Source organism: Coenobita brevimanus, chromosome 99, assembly GCF_032717465.1.
Source record: "Coenobita brevimanus isolate Jiangsu-jjx chromosome 99, ASM3271746v2, whole genome shotgun sequence".
Classification (NCBI taxonomy): Eukaryota; Metazoa; Arthropoda; class Malacostraca; order Decapoda; family Coenobitidae; genus Coenobita; species Coenobita brevimanus.
The window spans coordinates 6930321-6936320 of NC_137052.1; the positions used below are offsets into that span (position 1 = coordinate 6930321).

General features: G+C 39.5%; 1 pseudogene; it reads left to right on the forward strand.

Annotated features, from left to right (window-relative positions):
- The first annotated feature begins 2377 nt into the window (after positions 1-2377).
- On the forward strand, positions 2378-2497 carry LOC145414501 (5S ribosomal RNA; annotated as a pseudogene).
- The last annotated feature ends 3503 nt before the right edge of the window (positions 2498-6000 follow it).

Here is a 6000-nt window from a genome sequence, read left to right on the forward strand (position 1 = left end):
AAGACTGTATCTGCCATATTAAGGGAGATATTGCTCATAATATGTTTAGCTAGGAGGCCATATTGGAATCCAAAATGGCACCCACTAGGGGGCCCAGATTTTTGGGCTCCACTCAAAAATCAATTGTATGGGTCTATACTACATGTGTACCAAATTTGGTGCTTTCCTGAAAAAGTGAACGATCATTTGACTTATCCGCCTAACTAAACAGGTAATAAGAAGGAGGAAGGTAGTAGACTCTAGTTATGGCAAGTATGTAAACAAGATGATTGATTTGATGTACTTAAATGTAGACAGAATGGTGTCTAATTTATTAGAGATAGAAGTCTATACCAAAGAAAAGGAACCACATATTAGTTGCCTAACAAACAAAATTAACCCTAAAGATATCAAACGATACCCTAAACTTAGAGGAATACATTATATGGAGAAGAGACAGAAATTTAAGAATGGGAGGAGGAGTTATAATCTTAACAAAGAAAAATCTTCAAGTCAAAGAAATAAAACTAGATGTACTCTCACAAGTAGAAGTGATTGCACTGGAGATTAACACATTTGAAGGGAAATCAATTGTGACATTCATTCAAGCCACCAAAACAAACACTTGAGAAAGAGGCGAATATTAAGTCCTGGCAGAAAGTACAATTCAGAGCTTAAGAACATTACTAAATAGAATGGAAGAGAAATCTGAAAGAATTATATTAACTGGAGATTTCAGTACAAATATAAATTGGAATACTCTACAGTAGATGTAAAAAGCCAAGAAAGCTGTTGGGATCAAAAGCTCCTTGATCTTGTGCAGGAATTTTTCCTTACACAGCATGTAAAGGAAAACACCAGAAAAAGAGGACTTGATGATCCTTCAGTACTAGATCTTATATTTACTAGAGAAGAAAATGAAACTGACAGTATAATAGATCACCCTTATTTCGGCAAAAGCGGCCAAGCAGTGATAATTTGTAACTTCAGGACTGCATATGTTGTTACCAGTAATAAGAGTTATAAAAAGTGTCTAAACTACAATAAAGGCAACTATCATGACATGAAGAAGTACTTCTTAGAAATAGATTGGGAAAAGGAGCTTAGAGGACAAGATTTAAATAATATATTTAGAAAATTTTGTGATCTTTATGAAATAGGAGTCCAAAATTGCATCCAGCAGCTCAAAGGAACAGAAATGAAAATAAAGAAATGGTTTAATAAAGTGCAAAAAATCAAAAGAAAAACGATATGTACTTTGAAAATAGATACAGAAGACACAATAGTGAGAGGGCATATAACAGCTATAAACAGACAAGAAATAATCATACAAAGATAAGGAGGGAGGCTCAGGGACAGTTTGAGGAAGACATTATAGATAAAAGTAGTGATCAACCTAAACTGTTTTACAGCTACATCCGAAGCAAAACCAAAGTTAAAGATAAAATACAGTCCATTATGGATGAGGGGATCATCTATACACACAAGAAAGATATTTGTGAAGCACTAAATAAAAACTTCCAGCCAGTTTATACAAAAGAAAATAATTTTGAAAGAGATGATATGGAACATGCATGTTCACACTTATTACCAGATATACAAATATCAGCAAAAGAGAGTTAAGCAAATTTGACAAAGGAAAAGCAAACGGTCCTGATGAAATTTCAGGTTGGGTGCTACATGAATGTACAAAAGAGTTAAGCAGACCATTGCATTTAATATTCAAGGAATCCTTAGGTCAAGGTAAACTACCTTATATTTGGAAGAAAGCAAACATTGTTACCCTGTTCAAGAAAGGGAATAGACAGAATCCACTAAACTACTGACCAGTATCACTAACCAGTGTTGTATGTAAGATACTAGAAAAGCTGATAAGAAAAGTTTGGGTAAGTCATCTAGAAGAACACAGTATGATAAGAGGAAGGCAATTCGGTTTTGGAAAGGGAAAATCATGTGTTACTAATCTATTAAGCTACTGTGATAGGGTTACAGAAAAGAGAAGGATGGGTGGACAGTATCTATCTAGATTTCAAGAAAGCATTTGACAGTAACGCACCAAAGACTTTTATGGAAACTGTACCATCATGGTGGTATCCAAGGCAACTTGCAGGGTTGGGAAGAATCACGGAAAAAAAAAATGATTTTTTTTTTTTATCAGATTTTTTTTTAAATCTGATTTTTTTCCAGCCCTGTTTGTGCCTTTGGGAATTCTGTCAAAAAAGCACCATACCGGGTCTTTTTTCCTCCCATTGGCTGCAGTGCGTCCATTCGGCATGATTATATATCACTGTTCAAATAAACAGACTTACAAAACTGAAAATAATAATGTGAATGTGAAGTGGGAGTAAGGCAGTGCACCACAGGCTAGCATTTCCTGGTATGGGGGAGATTACTCACGCTCAACGTGGTATGGCACGTTGAGTACACCGCTTTCCGTCCGATCAGCGAAGTTAAGCAACGTTGGGTCTGGTTAGTGCTTGGATGGGTGACCACCTGGGAACACCAGATGCTGTTGGCATAACGTTCTCCCTACGTGTGTGGGGTTGGTGGAGGATTAGTGCCCCTCCTTGTAAAACAATTAAATCTAAGCCCTTGGCCACCCCGTTTGGGATACATGGCGTCTGGCAATGAATGAAAGATTTTAAAATTTAAATTGAATGTTGTACTTAAATGGATTTTTTAAATTAAATTATTTTTTTCACTTTTATGAAGACTTCTTTTGTAATAAGCCCTTACCAGTGTTAAAAGTTTTATATTTTGTCAAATTAGGATCATGATCATTATAGACTGAATCATGTTACTGTGTATTCAAAGAAGAATTTAGTTCATATGTTAACAATGAATATAATCACATTTTTTGTAATTATCAAAGAGCCTTCTTTCCTCTGTTCTTTAATATTTGCCTTGTAATAAAGGCAATCACTGGTGCCTGACTTGATCAAGATCAGTGGAGGAAGAGTACAGGCCAAGCAGACTTGATGCATCTGTACAATACACATCCATCACATTCTCTGTCTTCATTTTTACTGTATTTATAAAAAAAAAAAAAAAAAATCCATTTTGATTTATATCATGATTTTTTCACTTTGATTTAAATAGATTTAAATCGCATGATTTAAATCTATCTATCTATCTATCTATTGCCAGACGTCTCAATCCCGTACGGGGTGGCCACAAACAAATCGCCTCCACGTCGCCCTGTCCCCCGCAATTTCGCTGTCCTGCTCCCAACTCACTCCCCCCTCATATACATCTCCATCCCATCCCTTCATCTATTCCTCAGCCTCTCCCTCCCTCTCCCCCCTCCACCTCACTCACATACACTCTCCTCATCAGTCTCTCACCCTCCATCCTCTCCACATGGCCAAACCACATCAGTGTGTTCCTCCTAATGCTTCCTATCACATCCACATCCACACCGAAACGCTCCTTTATATCCTCATTTGTCAGCCTATCTCTCCATGTGACTCCACAGGCTCCTCTTAAATAACTCATTTCCACTGCTCTCACTCTTGACTTGTGTCCTTCCAACAACGTCCAAGCATCACTTACAAACGTTAGAGTTGGTATCACAATAATGCTATGTAGTAACTTTTTCACTTCCATGCTCACTTCCCTGTTTCTTATCACTGCTTTCAAGGAACCTGCAACCTTTCTTCCTTGTTGTACCCTTTCAAGCACTTCACCCTCCAAACTTCCATCTTTACTCATCACACTACCCAAGTCCTTAAACGTTCTCACATTTTCCATTTCCTCACCATCCAACCTCACTGTACATTCACTGACTTCACCTCTTTCAAAGACCATCACTTTACTCTTCCCTGCATTCACCTTTAGATTCCGTTTCGTACACACTCTCCCAAACTCATCCACCAAGCCTTGCAGCTCCCCTTCATCTTCACTCAACAACACAGTATCATCTGCAAACAACAGTACAGGGAGTTTCCAAACACTATCCTCTCTCATCAGGGCCACTCCAACATCCACTGCCCTACCTTGTACCTCTTTTATTATCCCATCCATATACAGATTGAACAACCAAGGAGACATGACACATCCCTGTTTCAGCCCAACTTTCAAAGAGAAAAATTCACTCAGTTCACCATCCACATGCACTGCAGCCTTAGCACCATCATACATACTCATCGCAGCATTCAACAACTTCCCATCTACTCCATGTATTCTTAATACTTTCCACAATCCATGTCTATCCACCCTGTCATATGCTTTCTCCAAATCTATGAAAGCCGCATACAACTTCTTTCCCTTCTCTAGAAACTTTTCCACTAAAGATCTAAGAATGAATATCTGATCTACACAACCTCTCCCCTTCCTAAATCCTTCCTGTTCTTCTCCAACTAATTCCTCTGTTCTTTCCCTACCTTTGTCAATAAGTATCCTACCATACACTTTTCCTGTTACACTAAGAAGACAAATGCCCCTATGATTACCACACACTTCTTTTTCCCCTTTTCCTTTGTACAGGGGAATAATTATACTTGACTTCCAATCCTTCAGGACTCTACCTTCCTCCCAGGCCAATCTGCACATCTTACACATCCATTCTATTACTATCTCTCCCCCATGCTTCAGCATTTCACCACACACTCCATCAATTCCTGGGGCTTTCCCCGATTTAACTTTCTTCATTGCTTCCACAACTTCTATCCTACTGATTTCTTCCTGTCCTCTCACCTCCCTCCTTCTCCCAGCCATTCCCCAGCCACTCATACTTGCATTCCTTCCATCCTCTATGTTCAACAATTCCTTAAAGTGTTCTCTCCATCTGCTTACTTTTTCTCCCTTCACTAGTAATCTACAATTTTTATCTTTCACTCCCCTGCTAATTCACTGCCACCCTGTCTTACTCTCTTCACCTCTTTCCATAACATTTTCTTACAGTCCCTCCACTTTACACTCAAATTCCTTCCAAATTCCTCATCCACTCTCTCCTTACTCTCTGTTACTAATCTTTTCACCTCTCTCTTCCTTTCTACATATAACTCTCTCTTCCGCCTCTCAACTTCTTCCATGCCCCTATTTCTCATCCATTCATTGTATGCTTTCTTCTTTTGTGCCACAGCCTGTTTCACCTCTTCATTCCACCATGCTGTTCCTTGTACCCCCCTTCGTCTTCTCTTCATCCCACACACCACATCACATGCTGCACATATGACTTCTGTGAATATCCTGCACACATCTTCCACGTCCCCCATCTGCTCCAGTTCATATTTACCCAATCGTTCTGCTACTTCTCTCTTATATTCTGCCAATTTCTCATCCTCTTGTAACCTTTCCACTCTCCTTACAACTACAGGTACACCTTCTTCCCGTCCTTCCCTTCTTCTATTTCTCCATCTTGCTTGGATCTTGATACTGGCCACCACCAAGTAGTGGTCAGAAAGTCCACTCCCTCAACCTCTATAAGCTTTTGCATCCATTACACATCTTCGCATCCTTTCATCCACAAACACGTAATCAATCATTGCCTTCCTTTTGTTCAGTTCATCACCCACCCTTCTCATCACTCGCCATGTATACCTGTGGATCATTTTGTGCCTGAAGAGGGTATTGGCTATCACCAACCCCTTCCTGGCACAAGTGTCCACTAACGCATTGCCATTCTCATCTATCTCAGCAGGCACACCCCACTCACCAACTATTCCATCCACCTTCCCATTCCCTACTTTACCATTCATATCACCGATCAAAAACACTCTCTCATTCCTTCCAAAGTTTTCCATGCACACTACCCCATTTGTCCACAACTCTTTTTCTCACTCTGCTTGCACGATCTTGCTTTGGCGCATACACGCACATAATTGCCCACATTTGTATTCCAACTTTCAGTCTTACCCACACAATCCTTGACCCAACTGATCTATACTCTCTTATGTTCTTCTTCCATCTTTTACTCACAACAATATACACTCGTTCTTTTGCCCTCTCATTCTCACCTACTCCTGCACATATACCCCATCCATACTCCCATTCTCTCACACTCTCTCCTCTCCATTTAGT